Genomic DNA, 27772 nt, shown 5'->3' on the forward strand with positions numbered 1-27772 from the left:
CCAGGTTGTGCTCTAATAGTGCTCTTTATATTATGATGTATATCACAAAACCTAATGTGGCTGTTGTGATATATTGACAGTATTCATGCTGTTTCATTTTTTTAGGGGAATTTAAAAAACTGTCAAAGAGGAAAATTAATAGGCTGCAACTGCTTTATTTTCAAGGGTTCTGTTTTTTAAATGTATGTGCATAAATTTCCATTTGGTGCCACTCTTAGGCTAATAAATTCATTTGCATTTTTATTCCGAGATAATAAAGAAGTGTGCATGTGTGTGTACACTTATGTGTGTGTATGTATGCATTGTATGGCTATACATAAGTATTTGTGTTTGAAATTCAACTTGGAGAAGGCTGCACTGTCATCTTAAAATAAGTTTACAAAATGGTTCCATTAGATTAAAAGGCACCTGAAGGAACATTACGGAAGAAATCATAGTTTTATTGCCAAAGATAAATTTTTCTAGTTTGAATTGTGAAGTAAAAGACTACAGATCTAGTACTAGCTCATTAAAAAAACAAAAACAAAAACTCCTGAGTAGCTGTCATGTAAGCTCTTAGATTTCTGTGTTAAAGAATAGATTTGAAAGAGCAAGAGAGACATCATTATGTTCTTATAGCTTGTGTGTATCAGAACAATGCTTGATCTTTTAAGTATCGAGGCATATTGTGAACTTAGAAAGTAGACAACACTGCAAATTTTAAGCCTATTATTTGTTGAAAGCTGTAGAACTAGAGGGCTGTAGATAAAGGGGAAAGAGGGAAGTTTTCAAGAGCCTCCACATTTCACCTCTCAAACATCTGATCCTATTTTTTTAAATTTTTTTAAGATTATTTATTCATTTCAGAGTGATAGAAAGTGAGAGTGAAGGGAGAGGGAGGAGTAGAGGGAGACGGAAAGAGAGAATCTCAAGCTGACTTGGCTCTGAGTATGGAGCCTGACATGACACTCCTGTCTCATGACCCTGAGATCATGACCCGAGCTGAAATCAAGAGTAGAACGCTTAACCAACTGAGCCACCCAGGTGCCCCTAAATGAAATTTTTTTGAGTAAACTCTACGACCAATGTGGGACTCAAACTCGTGACCCTGAGATCAAGAGTAGCCTGCTCTACCAGCTGAGCCAGCCAGCTGTCCCTATTTGAGCCTACTTTTCAATAATCTGATCAATTTGTTTTCTTTCTTTGAACTGTATTACTTCCCCCTTTCCCAGGTAGCAATCGTTTCTTAAGAAATCTAAAAAGACTTTCTATAAATCCTACTTATGAAATTAAATTTATGAAATTATCTCCTCTTTCCAGCCAACAGCAATTTTCATGTTTCTGATCCTCCCTCCCCCCCTTTTTTTACAGGCTCCTTAAACTTACAACATTTATTCCATATATTTCAACATTTAAATAGAAGCCCATTTTTTCAAAAGCAATTTTCTACTACTTTCTCATAAAAATATAAAAAGACAACATTCATAGTTTTACAAACCCGTATTTAGCCCAAATAAAGATTTTTCTACAAATGATACCTCTTTCCAAAAAGCTTAAAAGACATCACAGAATGATGTCATGAGAAACTAAATAATTTCACCCCAGAAGAGTATTTTACTTTTAAGAAACATTGTGCAATATTTCTTTTTAATCTTTCATGCTACACTTCAACTGTGTATATGCTATGTAAACACGCCAGATTAGTCCAAGTCATTCATATTTATGCAGTAGAATGTCATATATGACCAGCTGCCATATAAACTCATACCACAACTGCAAAAATGGTAAAAGGCAATGCTTACGAAAGCTTAGAAAAACTTAATAAAAGGCAACCAACATTGCCCTAATTCTCTGTTAAAATTACCTTAGTACCTATTTTTTCCTCTCCTACCTTTACAGCGTAACAACACACAAATCCTTTTCCTTAAGTTAGGCTATTAAATGACTCTTTTCTAATACACAGAATTTATCAAAAGGCACCAAGAGTAGACTCCTAAGAAGTTTCAGAATTTGGGTTCCTTTTTAGGTTCTTCTGATTGATTTTCCTCAGAAAAGGATAATCAATCCTGATCTGAGCCACAGGATACCTGGGTGGCTCATTCAGTTAAGCATTTGACTCCTGATCTCAGCTCAAGTCTTGATTACAGGATTGTGAGTTCAAGCCCAGCACTGGGCTTGAATTAAAAAAAAAAAAGGAGTAACTCTAAGAGCCAGAAGAAAATGGATGATATAACACAATAACTTGACATTCGTACCATCCAAAAGGTACGAATATAATAACAGGTTCCTTGAGCTTTTCATTTAGGACAAGAAGTCAGAATAACTTTCTGAACATACACATAAAAATAGGGCACAGTTATTAAGAGGGACACTCCTAATTTTATAGTAACAATGTACTAAATCTTATATAATAACATACAGCCAAAAGCATTAGAAATGCACTGCCAGATATTCTGATGCATTATCCTGAAAATATGTCTGGTACATAGCACTAACATATAACAAAGGATGGCATTTATCTCACAGGGAGAAAAGAGAAGTCTCATCCCCAAAATAGATTTACTGGATTCAGCTTTGATTAAGTTTTAGAGATATATATTAAAGATTAAAAAGAAAAACAATATTTACTCTTAAAATAAAAAAAGTCTTATATATAGTCCATTATTAATACTCTTTATGCTCTTCTGATGTAAAACATTTAGAAACTTTTGAACTCCAGCAATTTTCGACTGGTTACCCTATATGGCCTTAATGTAGTCTAAATCCCCTTTCGAGAGTCACATTAGTGTTTTGAGTCCAGCAGTACAAGAGAGATGGCATTCTATTTCTTTTTCTTCTTCTTTGGTGGTTCATCCTCAGAGCTGCTCTCTGTGCTGGTGCTGCTGCTCCTAGAAGAGCTGGAATCTGAGTCTGAATCAGAGGAGGAGGAAGAGCTTGTGGAGGAGGATGAAGATGAGGAACTGGAGGAGCTTTCATCCGTGGGGTGGTGTCGCTGTCCTCTGAGGAGGAGGATGGAGAGGTTTCTTCACTTTTCTGATGAAGAACCACTGGCTGAACTGTCGCTGCTACTGCTGCTGGAACTGGTTACACTCTTAGACCTTTTTCTCTTGGTCTTCCTTTCTACATTAGTTTCTCTGATGCTTTGTTGCAGTAATAATAATAATCCGTTTCCTTTTTCTTTTAAAGCTTTCTTTAGTTCTGCTGTCCTTGAAGGCCTATGCAGGTATTTTCTTTTTCCGGTGCATTCATGAGTCCAATGTCTAAATTCCAAGCATTCTTGACATCTTAACATGCTGTTCATTTGCTTCAGCTTGTCTCCGAGCTATGAGCCGATGCATGGGAGTTGCCATCTTAGCATGGCGTGATCCCCTTTTATAGTCAGTTCATATCTAAGTCAGTCATTTGCTGTCGGATAAGTATATTTTAAGTAAACACATGATAAGCACTCTTCATATACTTTTTAGTTATTTGGCTAATTAATATGATTCCATACAACTTCACCGCTACCCAAGCAGGCCATGCCTTCTTATGCAAGAGGAGGCACCATATTATATTGGGTGGGTATGAGGCCTTTCAGATATTGGATTACTTCAACAAAAAAATAACAACCTGATCACAAGAGCTTTTTTTTTTTTTTAAAGATTTTATTTTTTCATTCATGAGAGACAGAAAAAAAGACAGAGGTAGAAGCAGGCTCCCCCTGGAGCAGGGAGCCTGATGCAGGGCTTGATCTCAGGACCCTGGGATCATAACCGGAGCCAAAGGCAGATTCTTACCCAACTGAGCCATTCAGGCACCCCAAGAGCATTTTTCTTAAAGGAAATATACTTCCAAACTCTACAGTTATTTTATTACAAACTTGTTCAACACAGAAAAAAATATAATTTTTAAATCTTACGGTACTTAGTTTTCCTTACGTTACTATTACCATTGTATCTTAAATGTCAATCATAGATACATTTGTATACATATATAACTTTTACCTTGAATCCCTCCCTCCACCTGCATAATGACCGCCGGCGATGCACACATCATATGCACACGGGGATATGTGTGCCTGTGCACACAGGTTGACTTCTGGTGAGTCAGAAACATTAACTATAGGAGAAACACGTATTTTCATTTAATACATACAGGACAACATATTTATACACTTATGTGTGTTAACTTCAGGGAATTTTTAAATGACCCAATCTTCACAAGTATATGACATTTAATAATGAGCTAGTTACTAAATTAAGCTTATCTAAAACTTCTCATTTGAAATCTAATAGTTAATTGGTCATCTTAAGCTCTCTTTGCCAAAGTCGGCAAATAAAGAAAAAGTAAATAGAAGATGGAAGACAAGGGGCGCCCAGGTGGCTCAGTCAGTTAGGCATCTGCCTTCGTCTCACGTTATGTTCTAAGGGTCCTGGGACTGAGTCCCACATCAGGCTCCCTGCTCAGCAGGGCATCGGCTTCTCCCTCTGCCCCTGCCCCTGCTCATACTCTCACTTTCTTTCAAATCAACTAAATCTTAATTAAAAAAAAAGAAAAAGGAAGATGAAAGTATGAATAAACAAAAATCTGGCAATTTTCTCAAAAATAAGTGTATAATATAAATTTAATAATTACATGAATTTTGTCGAGAAGGCAAAAAAATGATAACATAGTTCATCCAGAAAAGTTAGTGTAAAAATATTTAGGAATATTTTGAAAGTAAAAAAAAAAACTACTATAAAAATACATTACAAAGCAAATTTAATTATAGCAGCTCATAACTAGCCCTGGAATAAACAGAAAGATTTAATGAAGTAGAGATCCCAGAAATAAGTTCAAGGACACAATGAAATTTAGTGAATGACAAAGGTGGCAACTGAAATCTGTAGAGAATAGATGTTTTTACCGAGAAATGGTATTTGGACAGCTAGCCAGCAATTTGGGGGGAAAAAAGGAATAAAAAGGGTTGAAGCAATTTTTACTTCAAAATAAATACCCAGTAATCAAAGATTTCATTGCAAAAATTAAAACTGTAAGGGATCTAAAAGAGAGCATTCAGCTAATTAAAAACATAATAATTTGTAGTGATCTGAGTATAGAAGGCTATCACACTTTAGACAAAACCCTAAAACCACAAAGAAAAGAGACTGATAAGTTTGACCACATAAAATGGAAAAACTTTTGTGTAGCCAAAAAAAGTACAAACCAAATCAAAGAGCAAAATAGAGGAAATATTTGACACAGACAAAAACCTTAGTAAATATGTAAGAATTTTTAGAAATCAGTAGTATGTTCAACCCAAGAGAAAGAAAATGATCATAGGACAGGAGTAATATATAGCACAAAAAAAGGGCAAAAATGGTAAAACAACACAGAACTATGCTGAAAGTGAGACACAACAAAAGAAATGCATCACGGTAATAATGTGATTTTCCCCCTACTCATATGTTTGACAATTCCCAATGCTGTCAAAGGGGTGAGGAAACATGCATTCTGTAGCAGTGATATAACTGTAATTTTTAAGGCGACTTGCGAAATCTACCAGTAATACCCAACAAACATGGAAATATGCTTATCTGCATTAGCAATCATGGAAATACAAATTAAAACAGGAAGATTCTGGTTTTTTTTTAAAGATTTTATTTATTTATTCATGAGAGACACAGAGACAGGCAGAGACACACACAGAGAGAGAGAGGCAGAGGGAGAAGCAGGCTCCATCCAGGGAGCCCGACAAGGGACTCGATCCCGGGACTCCAGGCTCAGGCCCTGGGCTGAAGCGGTGCTAAACCACTGAGCCACCTGGGCTGCCCAAGATTCTGTTATATGCACCAAAGAATGGCTAAAATTAGTAAGACATTTAATACCAACTACTAGTAAGATATGTAATAGCAGGAATTTTCTTATACTGTCAGTTGGGAAATAAATTGGTACAACCCATTTCGAAAATTGGTATCATCTTCTTTAATGAATATATGCGTAATTTATGACCCAGCATTCAACTAATTATACATACAACCAAAAAACTTGCATATGTTCACTGTGTTGAGACCATTATTTGTAATATTCCCTTAATGGAAACCCAATTATTCACCTGTCACAGTATGGATTATTCAGGTGGTATTCACAAAGTGAGTACTATAGAACAATGAAAATGAATCAAGGACTGATATACAGAACTACAATGAAGAATTTGTCAAGTATCATGTTAAGTGAAAGAAGCCAGATAGGAAAGTGATTCCATGTATATAGAGACCAAACAAAATTTAGGTTAGAAGTCAGAATAGTGGAGAGGAAGGAAGAAGAAGGGAAAAAAAGGTTGGAGTAGCAATTGGCAATGGTCCAAAGGATGCTTCTAGATTGCTATTTCATGTTTCCTGACCTGCCCAGTAATCACTCATTTGTGATTATTCTTTGAGCTTTGTTTTATGCAAATGACCTGAATGTGTACGATATTTAACCATAAAAAGTTTATAAAACAAGAAAGAGTAGGTTAAAGAAAAAAGAATAAAGAGATACCAGTATAGTTTTTAATACTCAAGAAAACTGCAGGTTGTCGTAATAATAATAACAGCTCCTAAGCCAGTAATTTAAAAATAGAAATGCAAACACAGATACAACTGGATGGTAGGTTAATCATCCATTGATTTTAACTTGTTGATACAACTCTACCATTAAATATAGAATTATAAAAATCCAGATAATTAACTTTTTTTAAATTAACTTTTTATACATACGAGTTTTCTGCCTTCTTACCCTCATTTTAATGAAGAATATTGAAGAAATTCTGATGGAGATAAACAGACTAAACATCTTTATGGCTAATAGGCTTAATGACTCTTTACAACTGTATACCTTAGTGGGATTATCTTCACTCTGGGAGTTGTTCTGGGTGGTAATCCCTGATGGAAATTCCAGGCCGGAAGAGAATGAAGATATTCTGTATACTCAGTTAACCAATGCAGTACTTATCAAATTCCTAGCATATTCTGATTACAGTAAGAAATAAGACATAGTTTCTGATCTCATGGCCTTAGAGATCAATTTAATAGAAGATGAGCCCACATAAAGATCACTTTGTTTACACCATACCAGACGGTTGACCTTTGGAATCTTACCTTTCCTTAAAATGAAAAATGGGATTTCAATTTGGAAGAGCATCAAGTGGCTTTTCTCACATGGGGTCATCATAGCCTCATGGCTCCTGTAATGGAAAAGATGCAGTCTTGCTGGGAGAGGATGGGTCTCTGAGCCAGAAAGAACTTGTTTCAAATACGGTATTGGCTTTCCTGAATCTCACAGACAGCTTAACAAATGAAAATGAGTGTTGCACAATTCTGTGTCCATTAATTGGAGTTATACAGACTGACTGGCTAGCTCGAGGTGCTTAATAAACTTTAGTTACCTTCTCCCCTTTCAACTGTGTGCTATAGTTATTTGTCTAGTGTCTCACCTCCCATATTGGTCTGTAAGCTTTCTGAAATTAGGGATCACATCTTATTCTTCTTTATACCCCTTACAGAGCTTGGCATAATGCCATGTGCAGAGCTGAAATTCCATATTTGCTGAAGGAATGAAATTTTTTCAACCACATATTGACTATGAGAAATGAAGATATGTGCCCTTAATTCTGTTGAAGCTAAAGGAGAACTTACTCAATTAACCCAAACCGAATGATGCTTTACTCACATTCATTCTACAGAAAACTAAATATATATTTAACAATTGTCGTTAGGAACATGAAGTCATTATACAAAGAGTGAAAAGTGACTCACTGAATTTCCTAAGGAGATGGTAGGGAAAAATAAGTTTCAACTCATTCAAGAAGCTTTTAATACAACGTGTAGCTATAAAGACTGATTATTTTTTTTTGTTCTGCTTGTAGAATCAAGTTATTCCTTTATAATCATAATGGTTTTTGTAGATACACATGATGGTAAATTTTGGAATTTTGTATAAAATATACCCTCACCAGAAATAGCTTAGCTATTTGATGCCAGGATGTGAAAGGAATAGACAAATTAATGCCGAGGTCCTTTGAAGCCCTATGATTCTCTGACCTATTTGGTTTTCCCTTCTAGTTCACCTGTTAGGAAAGCTTTGAAAACTTTAAACAGATAATTAGACAACTACAGAAAGAACTCTAAAGCTGTCCAACCATTCCTCTTATTCTACAATGGTACATCATAATGAAGAGTATCAATGTTCTAGGTGACAAAGGTCACTTATATATATAAGATAGGTAATAATCATACCATTATGTGCTAATAGCACACCATATCCCATCCTACTGTATTTGAACTTTCCATGAAAACAATAGCCTGTGGTGAAACAGCTTGTCATGGATACTAATGAAAAATTGCCCGAGACATCCTGATGCGTTTCCTCCTGCATTCATTCTGCCCTTAAGGTCTGGGAATTCACTGAACACAAAAGTAAGATTTTCCTATCTCTTCTATTTTGGCAAGAACTGTACACAAATTTAGAATACTTCAAATGGAAATGTAAATAACACAGGCTGAGTGGTTTTTAAAACACAATTATACACTGATTAATCATTTTTGAGGGCTGAATGACTGGAGATTTTGATGGACAGGGAAAGTCATTTGTTTTTGACACCAAAGTTGTTTCAAACTTATGAGCAAATAGATGTTCCTCTTTGTTTCTAGGTTTGTATAGCATCTTCCCTGTGGAGAATTGCAGAGTCCTACAGATCAGAAATTGGCAAAATGCCTCCCCTATGTAACCTTAATGTCCTCTAAAAATAATAATGCATTATCATCACTAGAGCTTTCTCTTTCCAAAGAGAAGTAGGTTTGAAAAAGTAAATGGGGGAATGACTAAGAAATACAAAGATTCTTTGTGAGATAATAAAATACAATTTGAATAATTATTATTCCATTTTGATTCCTCAACTTTGGGTCAATTTCTGGTGCCTCAATTAGCAAAATCAAAATAACAAAAAATGGCAATTTCCTGCACTCTTTCTTAGGTGGTTTTTTTTTTTTCATTTGCTGCCTGTAGCAATAATTATATTTTCCAAATGCAAAACACCTCATTTAAAATGGAAGCTTCCCAGAAGTTTGCCAACTCTTCTGTCTCAAAAGTAGCAGAAACAAGTAAATCTTTTTTTTTTTCTGACATCTTCCCGTTAAAAATCCATTTGGCACATGCACTGAATGTGAATCAGCCACTGTGTAAATAAATTTCTGTCAATACTCTTTTTAAACCCTTTTTTATTGTAAAATATTTTGCCCATTGGGAGTAAAAGAAAGGGTGTACAAGAGATTACCAGCGCACACTTCTAATTTATACCTTGCACAATAGCCTTTAAGACACAGTTGAACGTGAATATATATACATATACATATACATATACGTATACACACATGCACACACACACACACATATACACATACTAGCTGGAAACAATTCATCAAGTAAGTTACCCCCTTTCCTTTCAAATCCACTTGTATTACTAAAAGGTTGAGTAAAGACCTCTGGGGGAAAAGGGCAATTTTTGACATGGGTCTCAACAGATTAAACTATGCAGGGACAATATAGAATACATTGGAGCAATAACATTATCACATCATAGGCTGATTGAGAGGCATTTCCTTGCATTTCTGTCCTTTTACCATAAGCCAATAGTAGCCACAGGCATTTGACTGGAGAGCCTGGAGGATTGACAGGCCTGGCAGTCATTACACGCTGGATTGAATACTAGATTACTCCAAAGTGGCTGAGGGTCAGGGATCAGTGTGTTCCCTTTTGGCACTAAATGACTTTAATATCCTTACTGTATTAGTCAATTACTTTAAAGCTGCTGCTCTCTGAGCTCTCTCTGCCCCCCTGCAGTTTACTATGGACATTTGAATTGCTCCCATACTTAACCCCCACATCTGCTTTTAGCTGTCAAAAGAACAGTGCTATCAGTGGAGCTATTGACAATATGAAAAGAACTGAGATACTTGCTGGAAGTGTCAAGAGGCTCTTTCTTTTGGCTGCTTAGTTTAAAAAAATAAAAAACTAAATAACTCAGTTATAAAGGTGGTCCTCAGAGAAAAGGAATTCATCATCTTTTAATCTATTGGTATGTAAGGTAACCAATAGGAAAAAATGGTGGAGTTAACTTTTTTTTTTTACCACTTACTTCCATAAACTATGCATCATCCGAGTTTTTAATTTTTGTGAACACACACTTTGAATACAATTGTGAAAGAGTGTGCACTGAGTGATAACCTACATCAAAGTCTTATTTTACCTCACAATGGTTCCAGCAATAGTGGAGAATTATACTGCACTTCTCAATTTATTGGTGCAACACAGTGAAGAATTTTCTATCACAGCCACTGAACTTTAAAAGGTCTGGTGTGGCTTGGTGTTAAACCAACATGTCTAGATTAAATATGGACTGAGCTGATTTGAAATTTAAAACTACTTGAAAGTCATGCCTTCAGTGCTTCAGAAAAAGTGATGTGATTCCCACACAAGAGCACATCTGTTGAGCGGGCCTTGACTCTGCGTGTGTGTGTGTGTGTGTGTGTGTGTGTGTGTAGAAAGTCTGCCTGCGTGTGAATGTCTGTGAGAGCACATATAAGTCACAGAGCTGGAATGATACAAAGAACATCACAGAAAATTGCTGAAAGATTCTTAAGAGCTATTTCATAAAGAAATTTAAGAATGAAACAGAAACTTAAAAAGATTAACACATTGCCATTAGCTCCTTTATACCAAAATCTGGGAAAACCACTAATTCCCTACATATAGGGCCTCCTTTCAGTAAGATCTAATGATCTGATCAAACAGTACTCCTTAACTATTTGGCTGAGTTTCCATTATTGACTTGGACTTTTGTGTATGCTAGATTATACACAGATAGAAACACTTATTCACAACAAAAAATTAAGGCAAAAGCCTTATTTTCCTAAAATAATGGCTGAATTAACAAACACAATGGGTACTTTTTTCACGTGTATCCAAACGTTTGAATCTGTACGCTGTGATTTCAGAGATCATCCACCTCTTACTTAGAAAGAATTCTTCTCAGACATGAAAACATACCATAAAACATGATGTCAGCAGAAACATGACAGACCAACCCAAGGCAAAAATGATAAAGAAATTGCAAGTTTAGACTGTGTCAAGTTCATTAGGAACAAAGTTTTTCTCATCAGTGGCATTTTAAGACAACATAAAAGGGAAATAGCATGAAATTATAAGATTTGGGAACTGATCCATATTACTGATCCATATTATTTACTAAATATAAAGATTTTAACTTAACTGCTGAAAATGATTATCGACCTAATCCTAAAGATTTAAAATATACCTTTAAACTCTCAAATAATACAAAGGTTTCCAAATCTTAAAATTTCGAGTCATTTTCCCCTTGATTAAAATGTATTTTTTTTCACTAGTCTAGCTTTTAGGAGCATAGATCTTATAAGTAAACATGGAATAAGCTACATATACTTGAGTCTTTAAAAGCTGATTATGACTCCGATCACAGCAAAGCAGACAGACCAGAAGACAATAATACGTATTTCTTTTCAGTGGACATCTACTAAAAATATAAAGGTTTGCCTTGGGAAATGAATTTCATGATTTTGCTCATTTAAAATTTAGTCAGCAAAGGACCTTTAAAAACTTAATACCTCTTGGCAATCATGGGTCATTAGCACTTTCCATTCATTTATATTTTGTTGTGTTTTGGGAATTGAGTATTCTGGGGAAGAAAGGTAGCCTGACAAGAAAGTGATTGAGTCAGCCCCCTTGATAGTTGGGATGACAGAAGGTGAAGAACTGTAGCTGCAGCTGACAACTTCTTTAATATGAATCACTTATAAATATTTACAATTCATAATTCAACAATAACTCTATGGGTAGCACATAAACAGAAGCATGTGATGGTTTGTTGGGAATCCTGATCACTACTGTTTTGAAAAGAGTATCTTTCGATTAGGAAATGATTTTAATCAATTCATTTGGCCAAGTCTATTCTTTCGTGGGTCTCATCATTGTTTCTAATAGATACCTTCCCCTTGCAGTTTACCTATCACATTCTATTTTTGAAAGAAACATAATTTGCATGACCAAAGATTAACTTCCTCTTCCAGTCTGTCAAGATGTTTAGGTGGATACATTTAAATTATATTTCCACGAGAATACCTTACAAAGTAAATTAAGTACTTTTTTATTTTTTGCAATACTATACACTAGCTACCTTTTAAACCTAAGAATGACCATCACTGCAAAATCTGCAAAGTAAAATACTGTGAACTGTCTCACGGAACACAAAAATCTACAATAATCTGTCAGTGTTGCATCTAATTTTCATTTGCACAGACTTCATTATTGTTTCCCTGATGTGACCGGGAGGGTTTAAATGACCAATGGGGGTGGATACTCCTTTCTTTCTGACCTGGTGAGTAATGAGGTAGACAACCCCCTAACTCATTATGCCTTCAATTGTGGAGTGGGAGTGCAGTTAACTTTCATAGCATAGAAGAAGGTACATATCATTCATGACAATGAAATATAAAACATGTGGAATTATAATCTATGCATCTTAACATCTTTACTCAGTAATTACACAGAAACTTAACTAACAACCAGGACCTTTAAGGGTTTTCTCTCTATTATAGCACAAAATATGAATATTTTATATTCACACGTGTATACATCATTCAGTACTTTCTGATTTTAGAAAGAATATTATAATTTCTGAAACAAAAGGTACACTAGTTTTAAAAATAGCCTCCCTCTAAGTGGTGAGAAAAGTTTACTTCGTAGGTAGCATAAATAAGGCTGAGAAAGCTTTTTAAAAATGTGGTCTTTTTTTTATTAACTATTTCTGAATCCTTCCTGCTTTTCTTATGAAAATGACACATGCACATACGTGTGCACACATGTACATGTTTAGTGACTCTGCTATAAAGAAACTGAGAGTTTATAGGAAGTTTCAGAATCATTTAAAATGTCTATTTCCCTCTGAATTTGTACCATACATCAATAATAAAAAGACTACAGAATCTACTTGTCATGTATCATACTTCAGTATGTAAACAATTTACTGACTGGCTTTGCATGAGAGTAGGGATCATAATTTTCAGTCTGAAAATGACATATACAAATAAAGGAACTAAAGCATGGAAAGTAACATATTTTGGTCTTGTGACTAATGGTAACCTGGTGCTATTGAATTACTGAACTGTGTCTGAGAACTAATGAGAAAATTTTCCCAGGGGAATCTTTATCCAGTGCACTTGGAGAGCACCTCAGGGACCTATTCTGAGTCTGTCACCTTCCCTGTCTCATTGACACTCCACTTCTTTACCACCATTACACTGTGCAACCATTTCACTTCACACCTCACGATTAGAATATTAAAAGGAGAGAATACTATACGACTTGTTCCAGATAGCAGAGTTGTTTTTGACACTTAGAATAGAAATTGTCACCAGAATATCACAAAGACATGAGAGTCTCCAACTGAGTAGAACATTCTAAAGCTTAAAGCTATTTTATTTTACAGCTAATGAAAACTTTCAAGAAGTCTCTTAATGGCACATAATTCATTTACTCAGAGTTATTTAAGGGCTGCATAATTTTAACCACAAAGAATAATTGTACTTTTACCGTCACAAAAAAATGATTCTGCTATAGAATTTAGCTTGGGTCATTATTACATTGGTCTTTTGTTGGTTATTGTTTCATTTGACTTTATGGATACCTTGCAAGGTAGAAGGCATGCTCCTAGACTGAGGGTGGCTTCTTGTATTGGGTGGTGGTTAAGATTGGCACTGTTACCCACAGAAGTCTTACTATGGCCAACAGGATAGTGTTATTACTTCTAGAACTAACAGTGACGGACTTAATGGGATACTCCTACTTTCTGTCACAAAGGGGATAAAGGAGGAGGAAAGATAGGACCATTTAAGAATATCTCCCACTATTCAGAGCTACACATGTATTTGTTTTAACAATAAATTATTAATTAGGGAATTCTCTTCTGAAAGATGAGAGCTATTTTAAAACAGAGGTAAAATCACTTCCACCAAAAAGACAAAATTAGTACTAATATGGTGTATTTTGCCTTTCAAAAAACATGATGACTTGCCTCTGTGGCTTTACTATATTCCTGTAGCAGAGTAAGCATCATTATTTCCATCACTGAGGTCAGGCTATTCAATCAAGAGCATCACACAACCATGCAAAAGACCCTCCCATGCACATTTTGGGTTGGAATTTATTAGTTCTGCCAATGACCTTAGCAGTTATCTGTGTATTTTGCAAAATATAATTTGCATAATAAATAAAATCCCCTTATTAATATTACTGCTATACTTGCTTTTGCCCCAAATTAGCCAACCTGCACTCTTTTCAGGGAATGGTCAAATTCATATGCTTACATGGCCAAATCTAAACAAATACTACTAGAGATAAGATTCTACAGAATGGTAAACTTCCTTCTATTCTCCTTCCGTAACGCTAAGCCTCTTTTTTCTATAGCTTAAGATGTTTCATTACTGGAACTTGTTTGGAATAGCAATAAGTATAGTCCTGGTTTGGTCATTCAGGTTTACACTGTGAATGTGCATGCTGGAATTCGATACTTTAAAATCTTTCATTCCTGAATTGACCTAATGTATTGTTCCTCCCATTTCAGAATCTTATTTTGCAGAACACAGGGAGATTAACATAGATTCTGAAGTTCCCTGGTTTCCTTCAGGACACACCCAGAAAGATTTATCACTTTAACAAATGGTACTGAAAACATTTTAGTTTAGGGGACAGTAGAAAGTTTAAATGCTTCAAATTCATTTGTAATGGAGCATTTTGTATGACACTATCCATGGGGAACTATCCATTTTTCTAAAAGATTGATTTATTATTATTAATTTGAGAGAGAGTGCAGGCAGCTTGGGGGCAGGAGCAGCGGGAGAGGGAGAGAGAATCTTAAGCAGACTCTGTACAGAGCACAGAGCCCAATGTGGGGCTCGATCTCACAACCTGAGCTGAAACCAAGAGTTGAACACTTAACTGACTACCACCCAGGCACCCCTGGAGAACTCTCCATTTTGAGGGAAGACTTAAGAAAAAATGTATATAAGTTTATCAGGCCAATAGGTAAGCCCAGGAAAAGGATGAACTGGACTGGACTCAGCACCCTGGTGGCATTTATGCTTTCAGGGTTCACTGAGCATATGCTTTTGCTATGTCTGATCTACTTTACATCATGAGGTGATCTTATCCCTCTGTCTCAGGGACCTTTCTTTCCATTGCATAAAGACACATAGGAGCTAAATTGTGGCTCTTTTCCTACACTCCAAATCTGAAAATATTATTCTTTTGATATATAATGTAGCTCTGTTACCATGTCTGCTAATTTAACACGATAGAATCAAAAGGAAAGGACCAAAAAGCTCTCATTTCTGGTTTAATATCTGTATTTAAATACTCAGGTATTAAAATGGTATTTGCTGGCAAGTTGACTACAGAATGCCTTTTCCACATAGTATCTTAGCTTAAGTAGATGAAACCTTGTGACTCTTGAGTGGTAATGATTCAAAATATAATTCACATGAGGGAGTTAAACACACACTTATAATAAGCCTACATGAGCCGCCCATTACAAGGGTTTCCTTCATTTTCTATGCAAGAGTCACAAACTAACTTCAAACTTTGTCCCACAGAAGAAATCAAAAGTCCACCTCACATACATGAAAAGGGCATCTCTACAGATTCAAATCAAGACTCGATTATTCAAGAGCAGCTTATTTGGCTCCTGGCTAAGTCAAAGTTTGCTACTTCTGGGCATGTTTGACTATAGGGAACTCGCCCTCATTTTTATCCCTTAGCCTGTTCTGAAGTATGTGAAAAACACACAACTTCATTTTTACTCATGTGGTTTTGAATGGGCTCTTATTTGACTCATCTTCTTTAGAAGTGGGGGAAAAAAAAATAAGAAAGCTTTTACATGTGCAGGGATTTGGGGATTTAGTCTCTTTCTTCTCTTTTCCATTTCTTCTTCCCCTTGACAGAGTTTCTGGTCTTCAGGCATTTGTAAGGTCTCTGCTTCATTCTTTCAAACCAATCTCTGCTATACGGGTGGAGAGATGGGGGATACAAAAAGCAGGAAATGGATTCCTATCCACAGGACCACTTAGAACCTTGGGGATTGCATGTCACCACCCCAGCTACAAGTGTCTCAACACAGCTTAGGCCAGTAGAACGGAAGCATTCCAGGGAATGAGTCCTTCTGGATGCCACTCACTGAGGTACACAACCCTATCCTGGCACACTGTTCTACACTGCGTACACTATTAAAAACCTACTTAATTTCCTCTTTAACTTGTTGCATCTGAACCACCTCCAATACATCTGCTATCTAAGTTTTTAATTTTAGTACTAAACTAGCCATGCAAATAAGACCTTTTTGGGAAAATAACAAATAAAAAGAGATGTACTCCTCTTACCAAAGATCTAGATGTCAGAGGAACTACTCTCTTAAAAGGGAACAGAGAGTAAGAAAAGTCCAGTGCTATAGCACTTGCTAGTGAAATTAGGAAGACCGAAAAATGGTCTCTTCAAAGGATAAAATGTACCAGTAGAAAAGGTGTGTGAGAACTTTAAAAACACTTTTGACTTGTGATTGAATTCATGCGAAAAGAGCCAATTTGAACTTCATTTATCAATCAGTTTGATTCATAGTAAGATAATATTACAAAATAGAGGGTCATGCTTTTCATTGCTAAAGTTTTCTACATTAGTACATTTGGTACTTTATTTTCACTGTCAAAGAACTGAGCTGACAGTTTGAATCAGAGTCAATTTATTTCAGCAAATATTATAAATTGATACCTGGTTTATATTTCTGTTGTTTTGATAATCCATGGCTGAACTGATTTCCCCACACTATACTCCTATAACTTTAAAGTGTCATTTGAGAACAGAGGGATTTTATTTTCTCATGATCTTATGCAGTTGAAGAAAAACTTCTTTGAGGTGTTTTTGGAGAGATTTCTTTTTGGCTATGTCTATACAGTGTCCAAATAAACAGTGAAAAGTTGAAAAGTTCAGTCAATTCCCTGTGTTATTGGCTTTGTAGACACCAAATAAGAGTTCAACTCAAAACAATATACTAACGTTTTCAATTAAAGTAACCTGTCAATTTAGCTCAATTAGTCAAAACCTTTGTGCGCATTGTTTAAGGCTTTTGCTACTCAAAGACCGTAGCAAATTTACACATAGTCAGAGCCTCCGAACTTTATAAATATAAGTTCAGTACTGCATAGGCCTCAGTCTAGTGTTTTTCCCTCTTTGATTTTCTTAGGAGTTTTCTCCATAAAATCCAAATACAAAAATGAAAAGTAATTGGAATTCTTTCTCTACTTGTTTTCCATGGAAGTCTAGATTTGAGGCTCTTTTCTCTACACAAATCACTAAACATCTAAGAGCTAAATGCTGAGAAATGTAGGTAAATGAGAGACAATCTCTGCTTTCAAGAAGCTTTACATTAGTAGGGGGAGACTGCCTCCAACTGACTTGATAACAAATACCATGCTAAAGGAAATTAATTCAAACAGAGGTACAAGCGACATTTTGAGAAAAGTACAAAAACAATGAGGAAAGAGTTTATGGGAGAATAGGCACTAGTGCCCAGATTTAAGAGATGATTTTTAAAATTCTGAGGAAGAGCATTCAGAATAAAGGAACAAGATAAGTAAAATATTAACTTATCTGATCAAATGAGTTTCTGTTCTAGTGTAGATTGTGTGGAAATTTCAGAACCTTGAAGAGGACGATGCATAAAATGATTATATCTGAAACTATTTACCATAGGCTCTGAAACAAAATATTTATAATCTTTTTTTTTTTTACCAAATTCCAAAATTAAAACTATTAGTGAGTGACCAGTCAATTTAATGTCACTCTTAGGTAATAGTAAAGTATTTGCATGTTATAAATAACTGACTGGAAAGTCAAATTTATCTGAGTCACATCACAGTGAAAAAAATTTTAAGAAATTTCTAAAAATTTTAAAGAAAAATTTCAAGAAATGTTTAGAAATTTTAAAGTTTATTGAAATTTTAAAAATTTCAAGAAAAATCAAGAAATTTCTAGCTACAGAAAAAAGTGTTAAAGCTTAAGGGTTTTATATCTAAAGGGAAGAAAGAAAAGTATTATCCCACCGAATATAGGTACAGATGCATTACCCATTATTCTTTTTGACAGTAAAGATTAGAAAATGGATTTTCCATGACTAAGGACTTTAGGGAGGAATCATTAAACCTTCTCAGTTACTGTACCCAGTGTTTTCCAATTCTGTGGCTCTGTTGGTGTTCTGGGACCATTTTGCTGGACACACTGAAACCACACTTCAGCAAAGCAATGGCACAGTGCTTCCTGGATTCAGTCTACCTTCTGGGATTCAAAGAGGAGAATGAAGGCAACTAATTTAAATCTTGGAACATTAGCTAGTTGTGAAGTCTTTGTTGATATGATTCTGGGCACGTAGTCATAGATGGAAATGAAACAGAATCCCTCTCAAAAAGTCCATCAAAGCATTTCTTTCATCTGTGTGTGTTGCTTGTTGAGGAGAAGTTTCCAACCACAACGATCATACTACATATACTCTCTGCCAAATTATTTTGAGTAAGTAGCATCCAGCTCATGGGACTCAATGCTAAATTAACAGTGAAGTTTCTCATATTCATCATAATTGCTCTTAGGTTTCAAGCTGGCATTCTTTGGAATCCTTGATAAGTCAGAGGGCTCCAGTGGTGGGGTTCCAAAATACATTGTAGAAATATCACATTTTCCCAAGGGAGAGGGTACAAGCTTTCCATCTGATTTGGTGATCCTGTTGTATAGTAAGACTGGAAGACAGTGCTATACCAGATATTCTGGGTTGAAAATACCCGGTGGAGAATACTAGATGTTTTTATGTGCTATAATTTTTCCATTTTTACCCTTATTTTGTGGATATAATTTTTTGATAATGATTTACTTGAGAGCTTGGGTATTCACATACAACAAATTTAAATTTGACTTTTTGAGGTCTCTTTCTTAAAATACATTTGACCATATACCCTAAGGAACTTCTCACTTGCCCCTTTCCACATGCTCCAATCTCCAGCCATGGTTCTTCTCTCTGTATTTTCTTCTTTGCTTTTTCACATCTTTTTCAATCCTCCTCCTCCTCCTCCTCCTCCTCCTCCTCCTCCTCCTCCTTCTTCTTCTTCTTTTTAATCTACACTGTCATAGTCCCAAACATAGAATTTAAAACAATTTTGTGTTTTGCTGTCCTGATCTAGGTAATGACTACGTAAGATCTTTTCATTCCTTTTCAAATGGTCCCTCCTAACTCATTTCCTATTAAGATACTCTTTAAATGTTTTGGTGATTTCCCCAGAAATGAATTGTAAAAAATCATGTATCACCTTGGAAACGTTTAAGTTTTCATCTGAAACTTTTCATAATTTTCATAAGCTTAAGCAGCTGTAAATATTATAATTTTTAGAATATTCTAAACATGACAGTTTAAGTAGAGTTTAAATCAATTTAAATTTAGAATAAATAACTGATGTTAAAAGTACACTGAGAAGCACATTGGGAATGGTGGAAAAATGAATTCTAAAAATCTACTCCTCCATAGAAGGAATGAAAACACTGGCAAAAAATAATTAAAGTAAAAATTTTCAGAACTGTAGAATTTTTTTTTTGGTAAAGATTTTATTTATTTATTCATGAGAGACACACACACAGAGAGAGAGAGAGAGAGAGAGAGAGAGGCAGAGACACAGGCAGAGGGAGAAGCAGGCCCCCTGCAAGGAGCCCGATGTGGGCCTCAACCAATCGCAGATCCCAGATCCCAGCAGCCGCTCATTGCTGAGCCACCCGGGTGTCCCAGAACTGTAGAAATTTAACCAAAGGTTTGCAAAAATCCAAACAAAAATCTGTAACAACAGTGAGCTTTGTATCATTTTAGAGACTGAGTAGAGATCACACAAATAAACTTTTTAAAAATATTAAAAGGAAAATCTGGAGAATGATATTTCAAGCTATAAAGATATATCTCTAGGAATCTAGAATGCCAAAGAGATGTGCAGAGCTATGCACAATTCAAGGAAAAACTGAAAACATCCTAAGAGTTCACTTCTAGATGACCTTGAGGCTCTTCGCATGTAGGAACAGAAGGCTAAGGCAGAGTAGACTGGCGTACTGGAGCAATGAACTATGCCTTCAAACCCAGGGAACCATTCGGCAAAGGCTGGTAGATTAAAGACACAGAAGGTAATCTCTGCCCTGTTATTAACTGACCACTAAGTTCACTAGAGATTTCAGTGCCTGCCACAACAAAAAACAGACTTCACAAACTTAGTCCAGTGAAATCACTAAACAATAACTGCAACAAACAACGGTGCCAACCAAATTGGAGGAGTAAAGAACAGTCTTTTTAGTAATTGGAGCTGAGCAACTGGATATCTACATGCAAGAGAATGAAATTATATCCCTAAAACACAAAACATATTAAAAAATAACTCAAATGTTTCATAGACCTAAATATAAGCACTAAAACTCTAAAATTCTTATGAGAAAACTCAGGAGTACATCTTTATGACTGTGGGTTTGGCAGTTTCTCCTTAGATGTGACACCAAATGCACAAGTGACAAAAATAAATTATATTTCTCAAGAATTAAAACTTTTGTGCTTCATAAGACACCATCAAGAAAATAAAAATATAACGATACCATAGAATGGAAGAACATATTTGCAAGTTGTGTATCTACTAAAGGACTTACATGTAGAACACAAAAAAACTCTTACAGGTCAACAATAAAAAGACATAACCCAATTAAAAAAAATGGACACAGAATTTAAATAGACATCTCTCTACAGAAGATATATAAATGGCCAATAAGCACATGAAAAGATACTCAGTATCACTAGTCATTAGGAAAATGAAAATCAAAACCATAATGAAATATTTTATACCTACTGGAATAAAATTGAAAACAGAGACATTAATAAATAAATTTTGTTAAAAATATGAAGAAATTGGCACACTCCTACATTGCTAGTCAGACTGTCAAAGATACAACCTCTTTTAAAACACTTCAGCAGTTCCTCAAACTATTAAACATATAATTGCTGTATAACCCAGCAATTCCAGTCCTAGATATATGTCTAAAAGAACCGAAAACAAATGTCCACACAAAAACTGGTACATGAATGTGCACAGCAGTATTAATAATTGTGCAAAAAGTGGAAACAGAACAAATATCCATCAACTAACAGATAAAATGCAGAGAAATCCATAAAATATAATATTATTTGGCCATAAATAGTAATGAAGCTCCGATTCAGGCTGCAACATGGATGAACCTTGAAAAAATTATGGTAAATGAAAGAAGCCAATCACAAAGACCGTAACTGGATGATTCCATTTATATGAAATGTCCAGAATAGGTAAATATGAAGAGACAGAAAATATATTAGTGGTTCCCAGGAGGAAAAATAAAGGGAAAATAATGCTAATAGGTACAATTTTTCTCTTTGGGGTGATAAAAATGTTCTATACTTAGTGGTTATGGCTGCATAACTTGTGACTATGCTAAAAACTGAATTGTATACTGTGAAAGGAGACATTTCATGATCTGTAAATCTTGTCTCAAGAGTGGTTACTTAAAGTAAATTAACAGATTTTATTTATAGTCAGTAATTAGGCATCCAATCAACCTCTTTTGAGAGGGAGGGGATGCTATATTATCAATTTAGTGTTCACTGATTAAAAGTGAGGGTGAATGATTTTATAAGTGTTTATTAGACATTTGCACTTATTTCAACTGTTTAATGATTTGATTTTTTACATACAGTTTTATTTATTTATTTGAGTAAGAGAGAAAGACAGAGAGGCTGCAAGCAGGGGAAGGGGCAAAGGGAGAGAATATCCAAGCAGACTCCTGCTGAGCATGGAGCCTGACACGGGGCTTGAGCCACAATCCTGAGATCATGACCTGAGCTGAAACCAAGAATTGGATGCTTAAGAGACTGAGCCACCCAGGCACCCCAGTGATTTGATTTAATATTATTTTGTTATAATTAATGTATAAGGATTATCTACTTAATAATATCAGTGAGCAAATAAGCTGGAAATATTTTCCTAATTTAAGGCTTAATTTTTTGTTTCTAGTATTACTTTACATATAAAACTTCAATATTCCATACAATAAAATCCATTTTTTAATAATTTGTTATTTCATTTTTGTAAAGACCCTGTTGTGATATCACAAATATTTGTATATTTTTGTCTTGCTCTTCTCCAGATTCATGTTGTATTTAATTTTTTAATCTATCTGGATTATAAAGTATCATATGTAACTGGGAATATAATTATGGTAAAGAAATAACTGTCTTAGGACGATTTAGAAAATATTTCATCAATTTGCACTGATTTAAAATATCATTTTTACCATATATACTAGTTTTTTTTTAATTGATATTTAGGTTTGATAAGTTTCCTATTCAAGTACTGGTATTTCCCTATTATTTACCATACTTTTTAGAATGTATTTTAACATTTAAAATCCATGTACACTAAATAAGCTATATTTTTAAAGAACTATCTCAGCTATTATCATAAATTCAATCTTAAATGTGAAATTTAGAATCATTTGTGATAAAGTTCCCCAAAACTTTTTATAGGGATTTTGAGTCATGGTACACAGTGCTAAAGTGAGACATCTATAATTACATAGCCTGAGACAATGTTTAATTGTGTCGTCTACTTTATTTCTCAAAACCTCAGTTTCCTCATCTGCAAATCAGAGTAACTGAGTATCTTAACCAGTAAGATACTGTACATCTCTAAAAAGTATACATACATTTACATATATTACTTAACACAATGTCCACTCCAGAGTAAAGCATTTAAGAAAAGCATGTAAGTAAATCTAAGACACAGATTTAGATTTACTATGTTTCTAACTCAGGAAAACAATTATTTTTTTTCTTTTCCTTTCCAAATCTTCGCAGGCATACTTCAGACAAGTTTGGAATGTATTTTCTTCCTAAAATCATTTATAGGTATTACATATTTTCATTGTTTTGTGAATGAAAATATCTGCTATTGTCTATTGTATTAACTAAATTTTTATAGCGATGTATTGGAAACATACTAATCACATCACTGATCCTGCTTATTAGGTCTAACATTCTTTATCAATTAATTTGAGTTGTCCAAACAATTGTGATTTCTAACAATTATAATCTTATCTCTTCCTGATTAGCAGCCCACTTTTTTCTTCTTTTACTACATTCTCTAGAACTTCCAGAACCAACCTGAATAACAGTAATAGACATCCTTATATTGTTTTGGTTCCTAATTTTAATAAAAGGAATATTCAAGTGTCTCAAAATCAAGTAAAATGTTGGTAATTATTGAAGTAAATTTGATCATACTATTTTTTGTTTTTTGTTTTTAATACTTTTTTTTAAGAAGAGATGTTGCCTTTCATCTAAATGGTTCCTTATGTTTTATTCTTTTTCTTCATTAGCTGTGTTTCCTATTGCCACTGTTAACAAATTACTACAAGCTTAAAGCAATACAATTTTATTACATAACAATTTTATTGTATCTGTAAACATGATTTTTATAAATTATATATTGCATTATTATATATTATATATAATATATAAATTATTCTATATAATATATAAGCATATATAGGAAATATAATTATATCAGAAGTCAAAAATGTGTCCACAGGGCACAGAGTATGTGCAAGCTCTAGGGAAGATCTACTTCCCTTCCCACTTCAAGATGCTGCTCTTATCCCGTGGCTCCACCTTCAAAGCTAGCAGTGTTAACATCTTTTCTCCATTTCAGTCCTTACATCTATCTCTCTGACTCTAAGTCTACTGCATCCCTCTTTTTAGGAATCTTGTGATTACACTGGGCCCACCTGGATAATTTAGGATAATATTCCCTTTTAAAGAGCTTCAACTTAACCACATCTCCAAAGTCATTTTTACCATATACAACAAATTCACAGATTCCGGGGGTGAGAATGTCACGTCTTTAGGAGGCCTCCTACCACATCATATAAGATTAGTTGTATTACAGAGTTGCACTGTTTTGGTTTTCTTCAAAGAACATTATCTTGGAGTGATTTGTTAATTTTTCTATTTTTAAAATTATTTTTTATTTTATATTTTCTTCTTTCTTCATCTCCAGTTATTTTCATTTGTCCAATTCTTTAAGTTAATAGTTGGTTGTTTTTTCTTATTTTTAAATTTAAGCATTTACAATATCTCTGAACTTTTCTCTGATTAGCTTTCTGGATGCACACCACATATTTTGTTTTGTGATGCTCCCATTATTGTCATTTTTAACAATCATAATTTTAGGCTTGACATTCTCTTTGATCTTTGCATTATGCAAGTGAAAAAAATTTTTAACTGCAGGTGACATTTTAGATTTGTACTTAGTTATTAATTTCTGGATTTACTGCATGTATTAAAATAACATCCTAAAAAAATAAAAATAAAAAAAAATAAAATAAAATAACATCCTAAATACCTTATACATTTTGAGTCTAATAGGTTTTGCATGTGGCTTAATAAGTAACCAGTTTGTATAAATTTAATAGTTGCTCTTTAGAAAGATACAGGACATGATATCTAGATATTAATCAGCATTATTAATTTTGTTTTATGTCCACTATAGGGTTATTTATCTATGCCTTACTTATAGGCTTTTACAAGTCCACTATACTGCCATGGATTGGAAAATATGGTCATACTATGGGAACACTGAGATGTTATTCTAAGAATGGTTTCTAAAACTTTAGATTAAAAATTGCATCAAATATAAAAGAAAAAATAAAAGTATAATTATTTGTGGGCAGTAATAATTCATTGCTCGCATGTATGTGTACCTAGCTAATTTTTTCATACACGTGCCTACCAAAGCACATTTAGAAAAAGCAAGGCTTGAATTTAGAAAAGTAAATAGATAGACTTTTTAAAAATATACCTATTTAATCTGTCTTGCTTCCTATCTCCTGATCTTTTTGAAAAAGCTTTTGACTTTGCCTATCTACAGTGGCATTTAGAAACACCAAAGAGACAAACAGTGGAACTTACAGAATTAAGTATTATAAAAGTATGAGGAACTTACTTTTCAATAGATAACTGCTGTCCCAGCAAAAGCCCAATGTTGGTTTTAGCTAGTTTTTCTTTAATCTTCTGGATTGCAGCAGAAAGCTGATACTGAAACCATGTCTGCAAGTTCTAAACTAAATGAGTTTGATGGTGTCAGCTTAACTGGAGCCAAAATAAGCCTACAGTATATGTTTATAGTCTCTGTTTTATACATGTCTGGAGCAAAGGAACTATTGAAGTTGAAATACTTCTCACCCCTGGAGAGGGTAGTCCTTCAATGTCATGACAAAGTTCACTGACAGGTCACCATGAAGAAGACAGCTTCTGAATAGCAGAACACAGTTTCCAAAACCTGTCAATTAATAACTTTTACAAAAAAAAAAAAAAAAACAAAAAACAAAAAACAAATTGTAAAAGTATTTTTGTAAGAAAAAGAACACACATACATATTGATGCACACTTACAGGTTCAAGTTTAAAATATTTATCTTTGATGTGTATATAGGAAAATGCAAATTGTACCTGAGAACTATTGTATTTGGAAGCAATTTTACTCTGAATTGTATGAAATATTACCAGAAATAAGAAAACTTCACTTATATATCAATGTCAAAAAAATCATGGATTTGCCCAGGTTAATAGCGAACATTACTCTTAGGTGCCATAAGCTGCTGAATCAAGTATGAGGAATATAAACCCTATTTCAAAGGAACAGAACATTTTCAAATCCTTCAGCATACATAAAAGACATTTATTTTTATATAAAGTGGTCATCACTTTAACTTTAAAAATTCATTTCTCACTGCCTCCCCCCACTTTTTTGAGCAGAAAGATGTTCCAAAGGTTGATTTTCTTCAGTTATAAATAAAAATTACTCAAAAGGCGTTCTATCCTATTATTACGAATTTCATTGTAATGTGCAAGATGCTGGTATATGTAAGTCAGTATATGATCTAATGGACCACCCTCAGTATTGATCAACTTATCTATGTGATGTCTTGTTGCTGTTGCTATACTGACCTCTGCAGGCTTCTGAAGTTGGGAACAATTGTTTACTTCTGTGCATAGCGCTCTCGGCCATTGTGGAGTAAAATGAAAGAGTTTATTGTCACCAAGGACTTGCACACTTCAAATTACTGATTAACTAATATTTCTTTTTATTCTATCTTTGATAAAGAACTTCGTATATACATATATGCTTTGGAGAATGATTTCAAAAGCAGAACTGGTCATTTTTGATTACTGAACAGCTTGCTTGCCTGTTTAAGCTGAAAAATCTCCCTTGAAAATGAGCATTTAAAAATCATTTTTACCTTTAATACAGGAAAAGATTATTGGCGGGTTAATAGTTGCAACAGTTTTAGTTGAAAATTGCTCCTTTGCAAATAAAATACATTGACTCTGATTTTCTCCTGTGTGCACTTTGGTTCTATTTTTCCATCTGTTACTACTTAATAAACACTTTTCACTTGCAAGTTAGGGAACCACTTGCAGACTTACTGAAGCTCAAAGAAGACGGTCTATGAATTCTGATATAAATATTACAAATAGTAAATAAATTCTCTGAGGTATCTATGCTGAATTCAATTTTATCAAGTAGAATTGTACATTACCTATAAAGAACTAGTCTGTTCTTTCCAGTCTAAGCCTTTTTATTATCCTCCGTAATTTGTTTCCAACGTTTGTTCATGCCCAACTATAACTTTCCAATTAGTCTCTGACACTTCTTTTATACATATATATATCATTCGTAACTCATGGTCCAGTCTGGTTGATTTGCAGAGCAGTGCCCCAAACTTTATTTATGTTAGCAACAAAAGCATGTTGAACTGCAGCCCTGTGTATCCTTATTTGTGGTTTAACAAATGACAAAATACAGGATACTTAAAAATTTGGTCCTGGAAATGTATTTTCGTCTGGCTTATGTTTTCCTTTGCTTTCCTTGCACTTACTCTGATTTTAGTAACTATTTCATCCATTTCCTATAGCTACCCAAACTATTAAATAGATATATTCTAGCTCTCCATAAAGTAGTGAAATCATTTATGAAATGAACTTTCACTAATGCACTTTAGAAAACTGAGCTGTCCTATCTTCTGCCACCTTCTCTCTATTTACAAAACTACAGATGATTCTGACTCTAGTAGCTCATCTCATCCTAGTAGCTATGCTGACAACTGAATCCTGAATCCTAGTATTTAAATAGTCTAAGACTTATTAAAAGACTATCATTGGACACATACACTGATGTTAATATTTGATTTGTTTAGCCCAAAAAAATGCACTTTCATACAAAATATACAGACAAAACAAGGGCTGTATCCTTAATATATTATCCTTAAGAGTTTTTAGAAGAAAAATTGGGAAACTTTGAATAGTAACTATGTGTTGGAAATCTTAAAGAATTACTGTTAATGTTTTATGCGTGTTCCAGTTATGTTTCTGATAAGTCTTACATTAGAGATAAACAGTGAACTGTTTCCTGATGAAATATACAATGCCTGGGATTTGCTTCAAAATATTCCAGTGGTAGTGCTGGGGTGGAGGAAGGAGTAGTTGGAGAATATAAATGAAACAACAGTGTCTTCAATAATCTAGGGGGTGAATACACAGAGATATGTTACACTATTCTATGTATATG

The 27772-nt window shown here is 34.3% G+C and overlaps 1 pseudogene; it reads right to left on the minus strand.

Moving 5' to 3' along the window:
• Positions 1 to 2781: 2781 nt before the first annotated feature.
• Positions 2782 to 3329, minus strand: LOC129502952 (zinc finger CCHC domain-containing protein 10-like; annotated as a pseudogene).
• Positions 3330 to 27772: the final 24443 nt, after the last annotated feature.

This window comes from Nyctereutes procyonoides, unplaced genomic scaffold (assembly GCF_905146905.1).
Source record: "Nyctereutes procyonoides isolate TBG_1078 unplaced genomic scaffold, NYPRO_anot_genome, whole genome shotgun sequence".
Classification (NCBI taxonomy): domain Eukaryota; kingdom Metazoa; phylum Chordata; class Mammalia; order Carnivora; family Canidae; genus Nyctereutes; species Nyctereutes procyonoides.